The 21,015-nt window shown below is 43.9% G+C and overlaps 1 protein-coding gene and 1 long non-coding RNA gene across 2 annotated transcripts in view; both read right to left on the bottom strand.

Annotated features, from left to right (window-relative positions):
* LOC117501418 (cyclic nucleotide-gated cation channel beta-1-like) overlaps positions 1 to 21,015 on the bottom strand; it is a 185,988-nt gene that overhangs the window by 79,530 nt on the left and 85,443 nt on the right. The gene's annotated exons all lie outside the window — the stretch shown is intronic.
* LOC117521540 lies at positions 1,532 to 20,687 on the bottom strand. The gene is made up of 3 exons (XR_004563964.1): positions 20,556 to 20,687; positions 10,133 to 10,138; positions 1,532 to 1,543 (listed from the first exon to the last, which is right to left on the bottom strand). It is a non-coding gene; the product is annotated as an uncharacterized LOC117521540 (long non-coding RNA).

Below are 21,015 nucleotides of genomic sequence, written 5' to 3'. Positions count from 1 at the left end.
TGTTAGAAAAGTATCCAACCTTTTTATTTTTTTCAAAAACCATATGGATTTGAATCATGTGTGATTGCATCAGCCAAGCTTGAACCTTCGTGCGCATGTGTGAGTTTTTTCACGCTTGTCGGTTGCGTCATTCGCCTGTGAGCAGGCTTTGTGTGAGCAGTGGTCCACCCCCTCGTCGTTTTTTTATTGCGAATAAATGTCTGAACGATTTGGAGCTTTGCTGCATCAGTTTTTTTCCAGAAACTGTGAGAGACCTCCAGGTGGACACCGTTCGGAAAATTAATATGGCTTTCAGGGACAATTTTATGGGGATTACACAGATTAAGGAGTGCTCCAGCCAGTTTAAAGACTGCCCACAACTGCTGAGAGCACGCCGTGGTCCGAGCGCCGATCAACAGGCTGAAACAACCAGATCATTTCGAATGTGAAGGCTTTGTTGATCCGGGACATCGTCTGACTTTCACAAAAAGGCAGAAGGCGTGGACATCAGCACTTTTTCGGCACATTCCGCTGTTACAGGAGTTTTTTTCATGGAAAGAAAAGCAGAGGGATGCGCCACGGAGCCGTTCATGGTGCGGGACAAAACCACCTCCGTGTTGGTCTCACAGGACGGCTTTCAGACGGCTGTCGGTGGGTTTTCAGTCGTGTGACTAACCGAGAAATTGTGGATGAGCCTGGCCATGCCAGAACATGTCCTGTGAGGCTTCATCACAGCGTTGCTTTGCGCCATGCGGCTCCACCGCGACGCATGGAATTCCGCTCCTCTTTCCATGACAAAAACTCCTGTAACAGTGAAATGTGCCGTTCATTTCTAAACTGGACGCTGTCTTGATCTGGTATGTCGTCTGACTAGCACAGGAATTGTGAAAAGACGTGGACATCAGCACTTTTTCGGCACATTGAGACAGACGTGCGGAGGAGTTCCGCGTGTCGCGGTGGAGCCGCATGGCGCAAAGCAACGCCGTGATGAAGCCTCACAGGACATGTTGGGGCATGTCCAGCTCATGCTCAATTTTTCGGATATTCACACGACTGGAAAGCAACCGGAATCCGTCTGAAATCCACCTGAAAGCCGTCCTGTGAGACCAACACGGAGGTGTTTTTGTGCCGCGTAATGAACGGCTCCGTGGCGCGTCCCTCCACTTTTCTTTCCATGAAAAAAACTCCTGTAACAGTGGAATGTGCCGAAAAAGTACTGATGTCCACGCCTTCTGCCTTTTTGTGAAAGTCAGATGACGTCCCGGATCAACAAAGCCTTCATGTTGGAAATGATCTGGTTGTTTCAGCCTGTCAATCGGCACTCGGAGCGCGGCGTGCTCTCAGCAGTTGTGGGCGGTCTTTAAACCAGCTGGATCACTCCTTAATCTGTGTAATCCCCATAAAATCGTCCCTGAAAGCCATCTGAATTTTCTGAACGGTGTCCACCTGGAGGTCTCTCACAGTTTCTGGAAAAAATTGATGCAGCAAAGCTCCAAATTGTTCAGACATTTATTCGCAATAAAAAAGCGACGAGAGGGGTGGACCAGTGCTCACATAAAGCCTGCTCACAGGCGAATGACGCAACCGACAGGCGTGAAAAAACTCACACATGTGCACGAAGGTTCAAGCTTGGCTGATGCAGTCACACGTGATTCAAATCCATATGGTTTTTGAAAAAAATAAAAAGGTCAGATACTTTTCTAACAGACCTCGTATATACACTCAACAAAAATATAAACGCAACACTTTTGGTTTTGCTCCCATTTTGTATGAGATGAACTCAAAGATCTAAAACTTTTTCCACATACACAATATCACCATTTCCCTCAAATATTGTTCACAAACCAGTCTAAATCTGTGATAGTGAGCACTTCTCCTTTGCTGAGATAATCCATCCCACCTCACAGGTGTGCCATATCAAGATGCTGATTAGACACCATGATTAGTGCACAGGTGTGCCTTAGACTGCCCACAATAAAAGGCCACTCTGAAAGGTGCAGTTTTATCACACAGCACAATGCCACAGATGTCGCAAGATTTGAGGGAGCGTGCAATTGGCATGCTGACAGCAGGAATGTCAACCAGAGCTGTTGCTCGTATATTGAATGTTCATTTCTCTACCATAAGCCGTCTCCAAAGGCGTTTCAGAGAATTTGGCAGTACATCCAACCAGCCTCACAACCGCAGACCACATGTAACCACACCAGCCCAGGACCTCCACATCCAGCATGTTCATCTCCAAGATCGTCTGAGACCAGCCACTCGGACAGCTGCTAAAACAATCGGTTTGCATAACCAAAGAATTTCTGCACAAACTGTCAGAAACCGTCTCAGGGAAGCTCATCTGCATGCTCGTCGTCCTCGTCGGGGTCTCGACCTGACTCTAGTTCATCGTCGTAACCGACTTGAGTGGGCAAATGCTCACATTCGCTGGCGTTTGGCACGTTGGAGAGGTGTTCTTTTCACGGATGAATCCCGGTTCACACTGTCCAGGGCAGATGGCAGACAGCGTGTGTGGCGTTGTGTGGGTGAGCGTTTTTCTGATGTCAATGTTGTGGATCGAGTGGCCCATGGTGACGGTGGGGTTATGGTATGGGCAGGCGTCTGTTATGGACGAAGAACACAGGTGCATTTTATTGATGGCATTTTGAATGCACAGAGATACCGTGACGAGATCCTGAGGCCCATTGTTGTGCCATACATCCAAGAACATCACCTCATGTTGCAGCAGGATAATGCACGGCCCCATGTTGCAAGGATCTGTACACAATTCTTGGAAGCTGAAAATGTCCCAGTTCTTGCATGGCTGGCATACTCACCGGACATGTCACCCATTGAGCATGTTTGGGATGCTCTGGACCGGCGTATACGACAGCGTGTACCAGTTCCTGCCAATATCCTGCAACGTCGCACAGCCATTGAAGAGGAGTGGACCAACATTCCACAGGCCACAATTGACAACCTGATCAACTCTATGCGAAGGAGATGTGTTGCACTGCATGAGGCAAATGGTGGTCACACCAGATACTGACTGGTATCCCCCCCCAATAAAACAAAACTGCACCTTTCAGAGTGGCCTTTTATTGTGGGCAGTCTAAGGCACACCTGTGCACTAATCATGGTGTCTAATCAGCATCTTGATATGGCACACCTGTGAGGTGGGATGGATTATCTCAGCAAAGGAGAAATGCTCACTATCACAGATTTAGACTGGTTTGTGAACAATATTTGAGGGAAATGGTGATATTGTGTATGTGGAAAAAGTTTTAGATCTTTGAGTTCATCTCATACAAAATGGGAGCAAAACCAAAAGTGTTGCGTTTATATTTTTGTTGAGTGTATATATATATATATATATACTATATATATATAGTCTTTTTGCAAGAACTATACAGAGTATTTTAGTGTTGGAATTAATCAAACTTATTGGTCTCTATGAAGCACACTGTAGCAGGTTTGCCTGGTTTTAAAATCACAGTTATCATTGCTCGTCTCAGTGATTGGGGAAGGATAGAATTCTCATAACATTCACTGTACATTTTTGAAAGTGGGACAAGTAGTTTTTCTTAAATGTTTTATAAAATTTAATTGGTGGACCATCAGGTCCGGGTGTTTTATCACTATTAATATTTTGGTTGTTAAACATTTTAGGTAACAATATATTTTCGCCCGTGTTTATTTGTTTGATTGTTTGTTTGTCTGTCTGTTTGTGAACAGCCTGGAGCCCACTTTTTTTTTTAATATATCATGATAACATTGTTACTGAAGGTTCATATCCTGATTGGCAACAACTGATTCAATTTTCAAGGTCACAGGTCAAAGGTCAAAGTCAGGAAAAATCTTGGAAAACTGGAAAAATCCCTGTCTTTAACAGTGAGCAAATTTTCAAAAATTCACAACTCTGTCAAAAAAGATCACATTTCTAACCCTGTGCTCTGCTACTTTTGACGAGTTCAAGACTTTGTCCTTCTCCCAACTTTCTGATGTAGTTATGGTTCTTTGGACATCATTCCTCCTCGTCTTCTTGGAGAAGTTTTTGACTCAGTGGGAGCTAGTATTTTGTTGCTGATAAATGCTACTCCCAGTTCAGGCTGTGTTCCTTTGGCCTTTAAACATACTATGGTGAAACCTTTGATTAAAAAGAAAAACCTTGATCCCTCTATCTTTTTGAATTTTAGGCCTATATCGCAGCTTCCCTTTTTATCCAAGGTTTTAGAGAGAGCGGTCTACATCCAGCTGCAGTCATTTTTAGCTCAGCAAGACATTTATAAAAAGTTTCAGTCTGGCTTCAAACCCAGACATAGCACCAAAACTGCTCTGCTGAGAGTTTTTAACGATTTGATTTTAGGTTCTGCCGGACGGCAGCATCAGTCCTGCAGTCCTAAATGGTAAAATGGACTGCACTTATATAGCGCTTTTCCATCTGTATCAGATGCTCAAAGCGCTTTACAATAATGCCTCACATTCACCCCGATGTCAGGGTGCTGCCATAAAAGGCGCTCACTACACACCGGGAGCAATAGGGGATTAAAGGCCTTGCCCAAGGGCCCTTACTGATTTTCCAGTCAGGCGGGGATTTGAACCCATGATCTTCTGGACTCAAGCCCAACACCTTAACCACTAGACCATCACCTCCCCCAGTCCTGATGCTTTTAGACTTGTTAGCTGCCTTTGACACAGTAGACACTTGTTGTGACACTATTCTGAACTTCACATGGTTGTATACGTTTCTTTTATTTCTGTTTAGCGCTCTTCTGGTTTTTAAGTGTATCTACTCTGAACTAGTCTATGGGCCGATTCCAGAAAAGGCTCTAGAAAATGAGTTTGTTGCACCTCCCTTGTAACTTTGGTTTGATGGTTTCAGGTGATTCCCAGGTCATATGAGATAACATTTCTACTTGTTGTCATGTGCACAAACAGAGCGAACATTTTGACAACAACCATTTTTGACGGAGGGGTCAGCAAAAAAGCTGATTTATTGTTTATCATGATTATATCAGTCCTGAGGACTTAAACGTGTTGTTCCTTCTTTTAGATGCATTCTGGTGCTTAGAAATCATAATACATGTGTTTTTGCATATTTGAACCAAATTTGGTCTGGTTGTTGGGTGGAAATATATGATTTATTGATCAATTTTCACAAATTCCATTAATTTTTATAATCAAGTTTGCAAAACTGTGTTATCATAGTTCCATTTGTCTGTTTTTAATGATGTTTGATATTAATGCAATGTTTTGATACTATTCCAGTTGTTTTATTGAGAAGACAACACCTTCATGAGGTTTAGTCAGCACTCCATAATACCTGGCGATGTGGCTATCTTTTTTAGCTTTCTATGCAAGTATTGCATTTATAGTTAAGACAATATTTCCAGGCTTTGTTTTTGTTTCCAGGCTTTTTTGTTTCGCAGAATATGGAGAATCATAGCTGTACATTTATAAAACTACAATACTTTTGGACGGTAACACAGACTGACGTGTAGTTAAGACTAATTAAGTATAGGTAAGTAAACATTCTTTACTTCAGAAACATAGCATTGCTGAATATCAGTTGAGAGATGTCAGATGCCATGAAAGTGTTGTAGTTAAGTCGTTTACCTTTTGTATTACCAAAATGATGGGGGGGACACCAAGTGGCACAAGGAGGCCAGTGGGCCACGCATGAAGAAAAATGATGTGCTCAAAGTCATGAACACTGTCGAGAACTGGATCAACCCATACAAGTCCCGGGACCCAAATGAACCATTCGTGAACATTGCATCAGCAGTCAAGGCAACCAGTGCCATTGCAGAGCACCTGCTGACTGCAGAGCAGAAGGGCAATGATGCTTTCTGCACTTTTGTGGAGAAGAGGCTGAGAACAAGAGAAGTTGACATGTTTGCTCCGCTACCAAAAGCCAAACTGGAGACATTTCAAAACCTTGTAAAGTCCAAGAAAATGCAATCAGCTGGAACCAATGTCATTTGAGGGTTGTTTGGCAGGATGGTCATCATTGCCCAACATCAACAGATGAACATGCAAGAGGCCCTGAAGTATCCACTTGGACCTCTGCCATGGTCACTTGCCACTCCAGATGGTGCCCCTGCAAAGACAACAAAGGCCACGCTGCTTCACATCCTTGAAGGAAAGGCCAAGCCTGTTGAAGTAGTGCCTACCTCTGCCGTCTGGATTCTTGATGGGATGGCCATGATGCAGGCTATGAAATCAATTCCCAGGATATTCAGTGAGCTGGCTCGCTATCTGTTCCACCTGGTGAAGTCAACTTCATCCCAGAGTAGCACCAGAACTGACCTGGTCATGGACAACTATCCTGAGGTGTCCATCAAGAACCCTGAGAGCGCAAAGCGTGGTGCAGGAGGGATGATTCAGATCAAGATCCAAGATGGCAAGCAGAAGTGCCCCACCCAGAGGAAGAGGTTCATGAGCGATGGCAGCAACAAGAAGAACCTGGTAGCATTCCATTGTACGAGAGTAGCAACAACCACAATATCTCACACAGTTTAGCAGCTTCGGAGAACTGTATGTGACTGATGATGCAGAGTGCCACAAACTGTCTGCAGGAGAGAATAGCATTGTATGCAGTAGGGTGGATGAACTGTGTACGGGCCAAGAAGAAGCAGATACCCGCATGCTGCTACATGCCAGCCATGCATCATCCAATGGACATGACTGTGTTGTGATCAAATCACCAGATACAGATGTTGCTGTACTAGCCTGTACTTTCAGCCACCAAATTGATGCCAGGATTCTCTTTTGTACTGGCACTAAGCAGCGAGAGAGGTACATTGACATGACTGCTGTCGGAGAATCCCTTGGTCAAGACATGTGCCAAGCACTACCAGGATTGCATGCATTCATAGGATGTGATAGCACAAGTGCTTTTGTCGGTAAAGGAAAGAAGCAAGCATTCCAGCTGATGGAGTCAGACGCAGGTCTGTGCGAAGCCATGAAGATGGTTGGTAACTCCTATGATGACAATGATGCCCTACAGCAGGGGTGTGCTCAATTTGTCTGCTCTCTGTATGGACAGAGTGGAGAAGACACAGATAGTGTACGCTACAAACTCTTCTGTAGCAAAAACGCACAAACCAGTCATCTACCACTGACCAAAGAAAAGTACCATGTCAAATGTGCCAACTACCAGGCATGCATTTGGCACAGGTCTCTCCAGGCACATGCGCTAACTCCCAGTCCAGATGGGCATGGCTGGGATTTTACTGATGGACACCTCTCCATCCATTGGATGGATCAGCAACCAGCCCCAAAGGTACTCTTGCAATTGATTAGTTGCAATTGCAAGAAAGATCACTGTGTGGGAGGTCGGTGTTCATGCCATAAGAATGCTATGGCATGTACTGATGCCTGTGGGTGCACAGAGTGTACTAATGCCAAGGACACTTACTCTGATGATTGGAGTGATGAAGATGATAGTGAATGACATTTTTCTGCTTAATATGAAGAATTGATCTGTTTATTTAAACAATGTGTTTGAATGTGTAAACACTGGTGTTTTAGGCGGCTTAGCTTAAAATAGGGCTCAATGAGTGAAAGAATTAGCTTTTTGTTGAAATATGATTCAGTTTTTGTTTCAGTACTCTGACTTCTGTTTAAGGGTGCATTATGCTTGTCCAAGTGTTTCTGACAATGCTACAAATCAATCAAAAATCAAGTTACAGGTTAATACAGCCCAACATGTATTGTGGTGTATTTTCGCGGACACCCCCCCCACCTCTTACAAAGTAATAATTATGGAATACCTGGCATTTGTCACAACCTCATGAAGGTGTTTTCTTCTCAATAAAACACCTGGAATAGTATCAAAACATTGTAGTAACATCAAACATCATTAAAAATGGACAAATGGAACTATGGTAAACACAGTTTTGCAAACTTGATGATAAAAATTGAAGGAATTTGTGAAAATTGATCAAGAAATCATATATTGCCACCCCAAAACTAGACCAAATTTGTGTCAAATATGCAAAAACACATGTGTTATGATTTGTAAGCACCAGAATGCATCTATAAGAAGGGAAAACACATTTAAGCCCTCAGGTCTGATATAATCATGATAAACAGTAAATCAGTTTTTTTGCCGACCCTTCCGTCAAAAAAGGTTGTTGTCAAAAGGTTCGCTCTGTTTGTGCGCATGACAACAAGTAGAAATGTTATCTCATATGACCAGGGAATCACCTGAAACCATCAAACCAAAGTTACAAGGGGGGTGCAACAAAAGTGCATCTTTCTGGAATCGGCCCATAGACTAAACGTTATTTAACTACAGTCCTGTTGTGAATCGCTAGCGCTTCGTATTCACTAGCAGTTAACTTTCGCTAGCTAGGTCGACTCCTCCCCTCCCCCTGTCGTTACTTTTATAGCTGTTTCTTTTTACCTGTTTAATACTTCTGCTAGTTTTTCAGTGTAACGGCTGTGAATTTTAGGTAATTATTTTACTCCTGTGTAAATCTTAGGAGCGGCTAGCATTTTTGCTAACGGTTAGCTTGCGTTAGCTAGTTCGACCCCCCCAGTGTTTCTTTTTTTTTTACACTTCTGTTAGTTAATAATAAATAATAATACATTTTATTTGTAATGCACTTTACATTCCATGGAATCTCAAAGTGCTAGTTAGTTAACTGTTTAGTGTAACTGTTGTGAATTTTAGCTTAGCACTTTACTCTTCTGTTAATCTTATGAGTGGTTGACTTGTAGGAGGGTTTTTCGACCCCCCCCCCCCCCATTTTCATTTTTTTATTTTTTACTGTTACTGTTCCTACAAGTCTAATGCTGCTGCTACTTTTTCAGTGTAACTGCTGTGAATTCTAATTCACTTATTTAAGTCTGTGTGAATCCTGTGCGAGCCTCAGGAGTGGTTAGCTTATCCATTATTGGTTAGGTCATGCTTGCTTGGCTATACTCTTGAATTTCTTAGGGCACAGAGTACACTACCTACTTTACACCCTCCGTAAATCCTGTTGGAAGATAGGGTGGCTCTCTTAGAGAGCCGTGTCCGTAAGTTCGAGCAGCTTCTAAGCTCAGTGGAGTTGGATGTTACGGGCACTCCAGATGAGGTTAGTGTTGGGCCGGCTAGCGAGCCCATTAGCATCAGCCTAGAAACACCGGCTGTGGAGGACAGCTTTCGGACTGTTGCTAGGCGGAGGAAGCCCCATAGGGCTTGGTGCCCGGTTGTGGTACCCCGAGCACACTCGCCACTGCGAACTGTGAATCGGTTCTCCTCCTTGGAATTGCCTGATGTGAATTCTCTGAGCCCACGAGTGACTTCCACTCCTGTCTCCAGGCCGAAACACCGGACTTAGTGATAGGGGATTGTATCACCCGCAAAGTCAGGTTACAGACGCAGGCTGACGTTAAATGTATTCCTGGGGCCAGAGATCCCAACATTGCATCCCATCTTAGGGTGCTGATGCTGCAGAAGGGAAGACAGACTAAGGAACATGACATGAGATATAGTCACAGAGTTGTTTACGTTGGCACCAATGATATCAGGATGAAGCACTCAGAGGTCACAAAAATGGACATAATGAGGACTTGTGACCTTGCCAGAAAGATGTGTCGGCATCGATTAATAGTCTCTGGTGCCCTCCCCTCCCGGGGTAATGCTGAGGCATTTAGCAGGCTGACATTGTTAAATAGGTGGCTGGCACAAATTTGTAGACAGCAATGCTTTGGCTTTATTGATAACTGGCCTTCGTTTTGGGGCTGCAGTGGCTGCTGATAGCGGACGGCCTCCACCCTACTAGGGAAGGTGCTGCCATCTTGTCTGCGAACATAGATAGAGCTCTACAGGGAGGGTAACATTAGGAATTTACAGCAGGCCACGGAGCAGGTGATTAGAGACCCTGCAAGGCTTATGACAAATGTGGGTGTGGAATCCATTAGCTTAGCGGGGAAATTACTGCAGAAAATCCACTATGGTGATAGTGCAGTTTATCTGCCAGGGAGGAAAATTCAACACGTTGAGACTGTGGCCTGCTTCCATAGACGTGTCCATAAAAATCATAGAGGGATATGCTTTGCAAACTTAATCCCCATTACTACATTGGATGATGCTGAAATTGAGGATGGCCCGTGGTTGTTCTAGCAATAACAAAGATTTTGTGTCTGCCACCGACAACGCGCGTGGAATGTCTCAAACGTAAACCTGCTTCTAGGCATCTTATGTATGCTACTCTGGAACCACCCCTAAACCCAAACAGTTCAACTGTCAACCCCACTGAGGTCCTTAGTCTGGGTCTCATTAACATAAGATCACTATCCTCAAAATCATTGTTGATTAATGATCTAATTATTGATCATCACTTAGATATGATTGGGTTATGTGAAACCTGGCTTAAACCTACAGCTGTCCTCCCCTTAAATGAAGCCTGCCCACCAGCATATACATTTAGTTACGTCCCTCGTGATGTGAAGCAAGGCAGGGGTGTTGCTGTTATTTATAAATCTAGGTTTAGCTTATTAGCTGTTGGGAATCACAAATATAACTCGTTTGAGCATCTGATTCTCCGCTCTGCTCAGGATATTACACATTGCCAAGGTCAGAAGAATGAAAATCAGCCGTATTACTTTGTCACTGTATATAGGCCTTTGGGATTCGACGCACATTAGTGGAAATATCCTGGATTTGGTTCTCGCACATGGTATTGCTGTCACAAATATTGACATCATGCCTCTTACATCAGTGGTCTCTGAACACTCACTTATTAAGTTTACAGTTTCGCTGCCGTGTTTAGTGGAACAACAACCTTATATATCACTACGGTGATGCATCAACTCCTCAACTAAGACTGAATTTGAAGCTAAACTGCCTGATGTCTTAGCTTCACATTTGGCAAATACCCAATCAGTAGACAGTCTTGTGCATAGTTTAAACTCAGTGCTCAAAACTACACTCAACATGATTGCGTCACTTGTGTTAAAACCGCGCTCCCCAAAACACAGTCACCTTGGTTCAGTGATTATCTGCATGACGTCAAGCATAAGGCAGGAGGTCTAGAATGAAATGGCGTCGTTCAAAATTACACGTTTTCGACCTTGCATGGCGTGACGCAATCTTGGACTATAAGCATGCATTACTGGCTACAAAGTGGACCTATTACTCTGATCTGATCAACAAAAACAAGCATAACTCAAAGTTCTTGTTCGACACAGCGGCAACACTTATTCATGGACAGCCACCTGTAGTTCACTCTCCTTTTACAGCACAAGATTTCCTGGATTACTTTGAGAAGAAAATAGAAGACATTAGGTTAAACATATCCCAGCATGCCTTAACCCTGCCACTACGCCACCATGATGGCCTGATACAGCGACCACATCACTGCAGACACTGCACCGATCTGTCTGTCGATCTCACGCTCCATTTGTAACTCACTCGTGAACAAGACCCCAAGATACTTAAACTCCTCCACTTGAGGCAAGGACACCCCACCGACCTGAAGAGGGCAAAGCACCTTTTTCCGGTTGAGAGCCATGGCCTCGGATTTGGAGGTGCTGATCTTCATCCTGGACGCTTCACACTCGGCTGCAAACCGCCCCAGTGCACGCTGGAGGTCCTGGTTTGACGAAGCCAACAGGACCACATCATCTGCAAAGAGCAGAGATGAGATTCTGTGGTTCCCAAACTGGACGCCCTCTACACCCTGGCTGCGCCTAGAAATTCTGTCCATAAAAGTAATAAACAGATCCGGTGACAAAAGGCAGCCCTGGTGGAGGCCAGCGTGCACTGGTTTGACTTACTACCAGCAATGCGAACCAAGCTCCTGCTGCGGTCGTACAGGGACTGGATAGCCCTTAGCAAAGGACCCCAGATCCCGTACTCCCGGAGCACCCCACACAGGGCATTTTGGGATTACTTTTCACTGCTATGCTGATGATACTCAGTTATACATGCCGATAACGGCTGATAATCTCGTTCACATAAAATCCTTAGAAGACTTCCTACTTTTAAACTCTGATAAGACTGAAATGACGGTTCTTGGTCCAGTGAGACATCGGCATCAATTTGACCAGTTAACACTTAGCCTAGGCTCGTGTGTCATACATCACACTGACAAAGTGGGGAACCTTGGGGTAATTTTTGATCCTTCATTGTCCTTTGGCCTCCACATTAGAAATATTACGAAGACTGCTTTTTTTCCACCTGCGAAATATAGCAAAGATTCGTCCCATCCTGTCTATGGCTGATGCTGAGACTCTGATCCATGCGTTTATCTCTTCTAGATTGAACTACTGCAATGTTCTATTTTCTGGTTTACTACAGTCCAGCATTAGGGCTCTCCAACTGGTTCAAAATGCTGCAGCCAGACTTTTGACACGAAGCAGAAAGTTCGACCACATTACACCCATTTTGGCGTCTCTTCACTGGCTTCCTGTTCCAGTGAGATCAGATTTTAAGATTCTGCTGCTAACCTATAAAATTGTTCAAGGACTGGCACCTCCCTACCTAGTTGACCTAATTAAACCTTACGTACCGGCCGGGCTTTGCGTTCTCAGGGTGCAGGACTACTTTGTGTCCCTAAGGTGAATAAGAAGTCTGTGGGTCACAGAGCTTTCTCTTATCGTGCCCCTGTTCTGTGGAATGATCTCCCTGCATCAATAAAAGAGTCAGATTCTGTGGAGACTTTCAAGTCCAGACTTAAGAGACGCTTATTTTCCCTTTCATATGGCTAGCATACTGGTATAGTTTTGTTTTATGCTTTTTACTCTTAATTCATTTTATTAGGAAATGGAGCGTGCCGTGGCCTCAATTTTACCTAAATACTGTGTCTTTTAGTGAAGCTTGGGGCTAGTGGCCGGCGATCACCTTATGGTGTGTTTACACATGAGCAAGACGCATTACGAATGTCATTTTTTTGTCATTTGTGACACATTCCTGACATTCTTAACGTGACTTAACGCATCTGAACAGGTTTCTTAATAGTGCGTGATATTCTTGATATTCGTGGAGCATGTTTTTGTCTGTCAAAAAATCTTCCACGAATGTCACACCACCCTCATTTCGTCTCACGTCGTGGAGGTTGCAACTGAGCGTATTGATCCGTCTTGATGAGTAGTGATCCTTAATAGAAAGTGACAACATTCGTAGTAGTTCCTGTGATGGTTCTTGGAGCCCAAACTGTCACGCGTTATTATGAAGTGACACGGAAACTGTCAAGTTTTGACACGACTTGTAACGCGGCGTCACATTTCACTGCACACCACGACGAATCAGTTTTCTGTCACGTGTGCACAATTAAACTCGGCTCCACAGTGTTCAGTTTGATGCAGTATGCCGAAGAGGAACAGTGACACGAAGTCAGCCAAGTGTCGTTCCACAGTTCCTGCTGAAGCTCCTCAGGATGCTCCTGCAGGTGTTCCACCTGCTGCTGTAACCGATGAGCGGGAGAACGAGTCTGAGCCAGAGGAACCAGAGGAGCGAGAGGAGACTCACGTGCAGCCAGACATCTCTGCACCTCCTCCAGTCCGGCGGAGGAAGAAGCGTGCACACAATTAAACCCTGCTGCACCGCATTCAGTTTGATTGCTGACACCAAGTTGGCTAAAAGTCTCATTTCAGTGCTCTTCAGCGTGCTCCTGCAGGTGTTCCACCTGCTGCATGTGCCTGATGTTTGGGAAAACACGCGAGACGAGAGCCGCATGAAGCCACACATCTGGCTCTGTCCTCCTCCTCCTCCTCTCTGCGCCACTCCATGGCACAGAGCCCAACTACGCATGCAGTCACAAAGTTCTTCTGAAAAACTGGAGCGATCTGAATTGTTAGCAACAGTTGGACAAATATGGGTGTGTGTGTGGAGACAATTCACCTCGTTCACAACGTGACAGAACTTAACGATGCGCTGTTATGTGCAACAGCGCACAATAGCGCACAACAACGCGGATCACTATTCTTGACCGTGCGTAATGGTTCCTGATAATTCTCCAGTAACATGTGCCATTAATTGTAACGTGTGGTAACAGGTTGCAGCAGTTCCTGAGGACACCTGACGCCTCTGCCCCGAATCATCACATTCGTGATCAGTGGCCAAGAATGTGTACTTCGTGGCATTCGTGATTTGTCGTCGTTATGTGTAAACGCAGCATTAGTATTTCTTGTTTTTTTCTTGTTGTTTAATGCTGACAAATTATACTGTATTTCTCATCTTTCTGATGCCTGATTCTGTTTTTTCTCTCTGTTTAAGGTGCAGCTCCATCCAGAGATGGGAGTTGTATTTGTGCTGGAGACCCTCCTGTCCTGTGCACCAGCAGCATTTCCTGTATATTTGTTTTGTGAATTGTTTTGTCATTTGTGTCTGTATCATGGCCCAAGCAGAGCGTCACCCCTTTGAGTCTGGTCTGCTTGAGGTTTCTTCCTCAGAGGGAGTTTTTCCTTACCACTGTTGCTCTGGGGGTTAGTAAGGTTAGACCTTATTTGTGTGAAGCGCCTTGAGGCAACTCTATTGTGATTTGGTGCTATATAAATGAAAATAAATTGAAAATTGAAGTTGAAGACTGTGATTCTGCTGTGTCGTCTCAAGCAGTGTGTGGGCATTGCAGGCTCTGCTCTCCCCTGGTTCAGTTCCTACCTCACAGAGCGGAGCTTTTCTGTGCATTTGGGTTGCTTTTCTTCCGATGTGGCCCCACTGACCTGTGGAGTCCCTTGGCAGTGTTTTTTTTTTCTTCGAAAATACCACATTTGCTTTCATTGCTTTGTTGATGATGTCCAGATCTACCTGCCACTAAGCTCATTAAGCAATGGCCCAGTGCAGCAATTATTGGATTGTTTGAGTGAGGTTAAATTGTGGATGAGCATGAATCTACTATATCTTAATGAATCCAAGACAGAGGTTATCCTGTTTGGGGGGAGCTCTTCCACAGCCTGCTCTGCTGATGTTGTGGGTCCCCTGGGTTCCAACATTCACTCCTGTGTGAAGAACCTTGGGGTGATTTTTGACAGCCATTTTAAATTTGATAACCAGATCAGTGCTGTTGTTAGAACATGTTTCTTCCAACTCCGTCTCCTAGCCAAGTCCAACCATGTTTCTCTAGGATTGACCTTGAGAAGGTTATCCACACCTTTGTCACAAGTAGACTAGATTATTGTAGCTCTGTATGTCATCTTGCACCAGACCTCTCTTAATCCTCTCCAGCTCATCCAGAACATGGCTGCTCGTTTTCTCTTGGGCAATAAAAACATGACCATATTATGCCTGTTTTGGCCTCTCTCCACTGGCTCCCAGTCTGGTACCGTTCAGTCTTTAAGGAATAAAATTGATGAACCGGAAAGGAAACATTCATTTTCAAAAGGATTTTAAGGAGTGTGGCATCTCGGCTTTACACCGAGACGTGGCTCACTGAGCGAGACCAGGACATCGACCTGAGCATTGATGGCTTTGGGACTCCTTTCTGACTGGACCACAACTTTGAGAGGGCGGGGAAACTCAAGATGGGGGGAGTTTGTTTGTATGTTAACAAATGATACTGTTGTTCTGTGACAGTCAGAGAGTGTATTTGCACACCTGACGTGGAACTTTTATCGGTGTCGTTGCGCCCCTTTTATCTGCCTGGCGAGTTTCCTCAGTTATTTATAACTGTAGTGTACATACACCCAAAGGCCAGGCAGGATAACATTTTAGATCTCTGCTATGGGTCACTGAAGGATGCATATAAATCCCTCCCTCTCCCACCTGTGGTTTCTGCAGACCACAACTGTGTGCATTTCATGCCAACTTATAATACTGTCCTAAGAAGGGAGCGGGCATACTTGTAGACAGTGAACATATCAGACTGGAATGAGGAACCTGTGCTCTGCCTGCAGGAATGATTTGAATGTACAGACCGGGACATCTTCAAGCAATCCTGTCAACAATTTGGACGAAGTGGCCAACTTAACGTGTTCTTACGTCTCCTTTTGTACAGATATGATTAGTCCATGCAAGACAGTTAAAGTCTATCCAAATAATAAGCCATGGGTGACAAAATCGGTTAAGTCTGTGATACAAAAGAAGAATTGTGCTTTTCAACAGGACACAGTATCAGAGCTGCATGCAGCCTTCAAATCTATCTTGGAGAATAAAATGGCTGCAAAGGATCTTGGTTCAGCCTGGTCTTGCATGAAAAAAATGACAGGCCTCCACAATCTGAAAAGTAGTACTCCTAGCACTTTAAATTATTTTAATTCAGAGTTAGAATTCACTAATGCTCTTAACTGTATTTTATTTTAGTAAGGAAAGTCAGGAACTAAGCTACACACTGAAAGAGCATGAGCACTTTAACATCAATCAAAAGGAACTTGAAAGAGAATTTTGGCGTGTTAAAACTAATGAGTTGTGGACCAGACAGAATATGTGGAGTTGTCCTTAAACACGGCGCCAAGGAGTTGAGTTCAGTGTTTCATTATATTTTTAATCAGTCTTTATTGTTACATGTCCCTAGTGTCTGGAAAAATGCTGTGCTTGTTCCTGTTCCGAAATCTAGCTGCCCTACATCCCTCAGTGATTTTAGACCAGCAACTTTAATATCAGTTATTATGAAGGTTTGTGCTGGATTCTCTGCAGTTTGCTTCCAGGCCACACTCACTCTTCTTAACCTGCTTTTTGGAATGGATGTCATGCTAGACTTTTATTTATTGATTTCTCCTCTGCTTTTAATACAATCCAGCCACATATTTTAACCCGTAGGCTTTTAGATCAATTTAATTTAAGTAATAATCTTGGATTCTTGACTTTTTAACTGAGCGGACGCAGCGGGTCAGGTTTAATGGTGTCCTTGCTTTTTATCCTGTACACAAACATGTGTTAGAGTATGCATGAGAAGAGGACAATTTTAAAATATGCAGATGACTGTCATTGTCAGTTTATTGCAGGATAATGAAACCAGTCATGGACCTGCTGTTGATAACTTTGTCAGGTGGTGTGAAGAGTCCCACCTTCAGCTGAACATTTCAAAGACTAAAGATATGATTGTGGATTTCATAAAGAACCCATGTCCACCTGAGGCCACAGTCATGAAGGGTCAGAAGGTGGAACTTGCGCAGTCATACAAGTACCTTGGGACTACGATAGACTGTAAACTGAACTGTGAAGCTACACGCATATGTAGAAAAGGGCATCAGCATCTGTTTTATTTCAGAAAGCTGTCATCTTTCATTTCCTGGGGTCAGCAGTGATTCACAGATTATCACCTAGTTTCTGCTTAAAACAGCCTTGTTTCTGCTTTAAACTGACTTTAGAATGATTTAAGAGGTTTTAATTTGTCAGCTGATGGCTATAATCACATAATTCCCTTTGATCGCTTTGGGTGTTGAGAGTTGGACTCAGTCAGTCTGAGATGCATTTAAATTATATGCATGGCTATTTAAATTTAACATTGAAAAGCCCATTTGGTGTATATTTTGCATTATATTATTATTATTATTATTATCATTATATTATATCTCAATCAAAAGTGCCTCAATAACTCTCATTTTTCTCTTCTGGATTTACCTACACCACCAAAACTGGATGAAGGTTTTAAGCCTGTTTGTCTTCCAGTTATCAGTTGGAAACCAAGTGACAAAAAGCAATGACAGATTGTGCACAGCAGAGATAACTAATGTTCTGTGAAAATGATCTGAAAAAGAATTCAGAAACTGAAAAAGTTGAAAAAAAAAAAAAAAACCCTGACAACACCACAAAAAAAACTTTGATTCAAGTGCATGAACTAAATACACCCTCTTGACATTTGATTGATGATTTTATCTAATTTATCTTATGAAAAGTCACTTCTAAGGGACTTTGACCTTCAAAATCTTTCCAAGGTAAAATTTTGTGGAACTGGAAACAGGCATTGACGGAGGTTTTCACTCTGACTGCAGTACTCTAGTCTAACTCTTTTTTTTTTTTTTTTTTTTGCATTGTCTGTGATTTTGGGAAATTGAAGCTGATAAAGAAACATGTCTCTTTCCTCTATGTTTCGAGAACATTCTGATTTGTATAGGTGTTGATCAAATTCTCTGAAACTGCAATTAATTTCCAAGGGATCCACTTTTAGTTTTCAGGAAGATGTCTGTATACTGTTAATAGTTCTTTTGGATTGTATCTTCTTAATTCTCCATGCCAAAACTTTCCCAGCTTTCTCTCTGTGATTGTAGTAAGACTGTTTGAGCCACAATAAGCTCTTCACTGCCTCATCAGGAGATAGTTTGTTATATTTGGTTCTCAAAAGCAGCAGATCTCTTTGCTTCATCTCCCTGATTTAGTTCTATTTCCAAAGCGTTGATTTGTTTTTGTAATGTTTCCATCTCTACTTTTTGTTGTTTGGTTTTAGAGTCTGTAAAACTAAATATTTCTCCTCTAATGTAGGCCTTAAGTGCCTCCCATCTTATCCAGGTATTAGTTTGGTCTGTACTTAACTCAAAGTAGATATCTACGGTGCTTCCGGAAAGTATTCACAGTGCCATACTTTTTCCACATTTTATGTTACAGCCTTATTCTAGAACGGACTAAATTCTTTTTCTTTCCCTCAAAATTTTACTCACAACACTCCATTATGACAACATGAAAACAAGATTATTTTTGCAAATTTACTAAAAAATAATAATAATAATAAAAAAACTAAGAAATCACATGTACATAATTATTCACAGCCTTTGCTCAATACTTTGTTGATGTACCTTTGGCAGCAATTACAGCCTCAAGTCTTCTTGAATATGATGCCAGAAGCTTGGCGCACCTATCTTTGGGCATTTTTACACATTGATACCCTTTGATATCTTGGCTGTGCACTTAGTGTCATTGTCCTGCTGAAAGATGAACCGTCGCCCCAGTCTGAGGTCAAGGGCGCTCTGGAGCAGGTTTTCATCCAGGATGTCTCTGTACATTGCTGCATTCATGTTTCCCTCAATCCTGACTAGTCTCCCAGTTCCTGCTGCTGAAAAACATCCCCACAGCATGATGCTGCCAGCACCATGCTTCACTGTAGGGATGGTGCCTGCTTTCCTCCAAACATGACGCCAAAGAGTTCAATGTTTGTCTCATCAGACCAGAGAAATTTGTTTCTCCTGGTCTGAGAGTCCTTCAGGTGCCTTTTGTCAAACTCCAGGTGGGCTGCCATGTGCCTTTTAGTAAGGAGTGTGTTGTGGGCTGGGGTGTTTGGCTGGCTTGGTTTTTGTTTTCTGTTTCTCCCACCAGGTGGTATGCATTCAGGACTGAGTGGCTGAGCATCAGGACCTCACCCTGAACACCTGAGGCTTGTTATCACGTGCAGGTCATCAGGACTCACAGCTGTGGTGTATTTTGTCTTAATCAGAGATTGCTGCATTTAAACCTTGAATGCACAGTGTGTGATTGCCAGAGACTCGACCTTGTGAGCAGACGTGTGAGATCGACGTCAGGAGAACAATCTCACCATCACGGACGCAGAGACCACTCCAGGTTTGACGCCACAGTCTGTGAAGGAGGATTGGGTGAGGTCTCACGCTCTTCAGCACACTTCCTGAGGTAATTTGGCTTTGGTGACTTTTATGAAGTAATGACAGTGGATTTGGTGTCCCTCACACCTTGTGTTAGTGAGCTGTCATGTTATGCTAATTGTCTAATCAGCTTCTGCTGCAGTGGAGATTTGAACTGAGTTGTTCCATGCCTGCAGGGTAAGAAGCTGATGTATAGATTTAAGCCAGGAAGTGTTTGCTGATTGCGTGCATCTTTGAGTTGTGTCTCTCTGTGTGGAGTTGGACTCACCTCATGTTTTCTTTCTTCACAGACTCGGTTTGTTGAGGCCACCTGGGGGGTGTCGTGGGGTCCCTGGGTCCGAACTGCTGTGGCTCCGGACCGTTTGTGCTGCTGAGAGCGTGCCGTGTTTTCACCTCACCAGACCGCGGACTGTTTAGTTGTTTATCATCACTCACTGTTATGTTTATTAAATTCTGTTATCCTTTGAACCGTGCTCTGCTTATTTTATGCTGGCTCCTTTCAAACGCTGGGTCGGTTCTCCGCCCGCGTCCGAAACATAACAGAGTGGCTTCCGTCTGGCCACTCTACCATACAGGCCTGATTGGTTTATTGCTGCAGAGATGGTTGTCCTTCTGGATGGTTCTCCTCTCTCCACAGAGGAGAACCATCCAGGAATGCTGGAGCTCTGACAGAGTGACCATTGGGTTCTTGGTCACCTCCCTGACTAAGGTTCTTCTCCCCCGATTGCTCAATTTAGATGGGCAGCCAGCTCTAGGAAGGAAGGAATTCAGGCAACCTGTGTTGAGTTGAATGGCTGGCTGAAGGCAGTGGACAAATCCAGTCTACCTGGAAAATACAAAGCCTGGGTCTACCAGCATAGCATCATTCCCAGGATACTGTGGCCCCTCCTCATCTATGCCATCCCAATCTCTACAGTAGAGACCATGGAGAGAAAAGTCAGTAAGCACCTCCGTAGATGGCTTGGGTTGCCAAAGAGCCTGAGCAGCATCACACTCTATGGGCACAACAACAAACGCCAGCTCCCCTTCAAATCCTTGGAAGAGGAATTCAAGGTTTCAAGAGTGAGAGAAGTGGTGCATTACAGGGACTCCAGCGATCCGAAGGTGGCCAATGCTGGAATCCAGGTGAGGACCATGGCGGCGCGCCTAGGTGGCGCAGCGGCTTTCCGGCTCTCCGTTCAGTGCTCATTTCTTTTTATTTTTCTACAGTTTTATTTATTTTTGGACACTATCTGCGCTGCGAGCTTGCAGTACACCCTCCAGTCGCTGTTAGATATCGGACATTTACATCAGATATCTGTTTCGAGTGACTTTCACCACACGCACAACATCCCAGATGACATAACGAGACCGCCGGGCTCTCCGTGGATTGTTATTGGATCTGGGAGGTGACGAAGACAGAGGAGGGAGAGGAAGCAGAAGCGAGGCCGCAGGTCTGGTGTTATGCTAAGGCTACACAAACAACCACACAAGCCACCCCTCCCGAGCCTGTTTCTCTCCAATGCCAGATCCCTGGTGCATAAAATGGACGACCTGGTTTTACAACTCGCTGGAAATCGCTATGTTCGTGACTGCTGTGTGCTTATTATCACT

The sequence above is a fragment of the Thalassophryne amazonica genome, chromosome 2 (genome assembly GCF_902500255.1).
Source record: "Thalassophryne amazonica chromosome 2, fThaAma1.1, whole genome shotgun sequence".
NCBI classification, from domain to species: domain Eukaryota; kingdom Metazoa; phylum Chordata; class Actinopteri; order Batrachoidiformes; family Batrachoididae; genus Thalassophryne; species Thalassophryne amazonica.
This window is presented reverse-complemented; position numbering and strand designations above follow the sequence as displayed.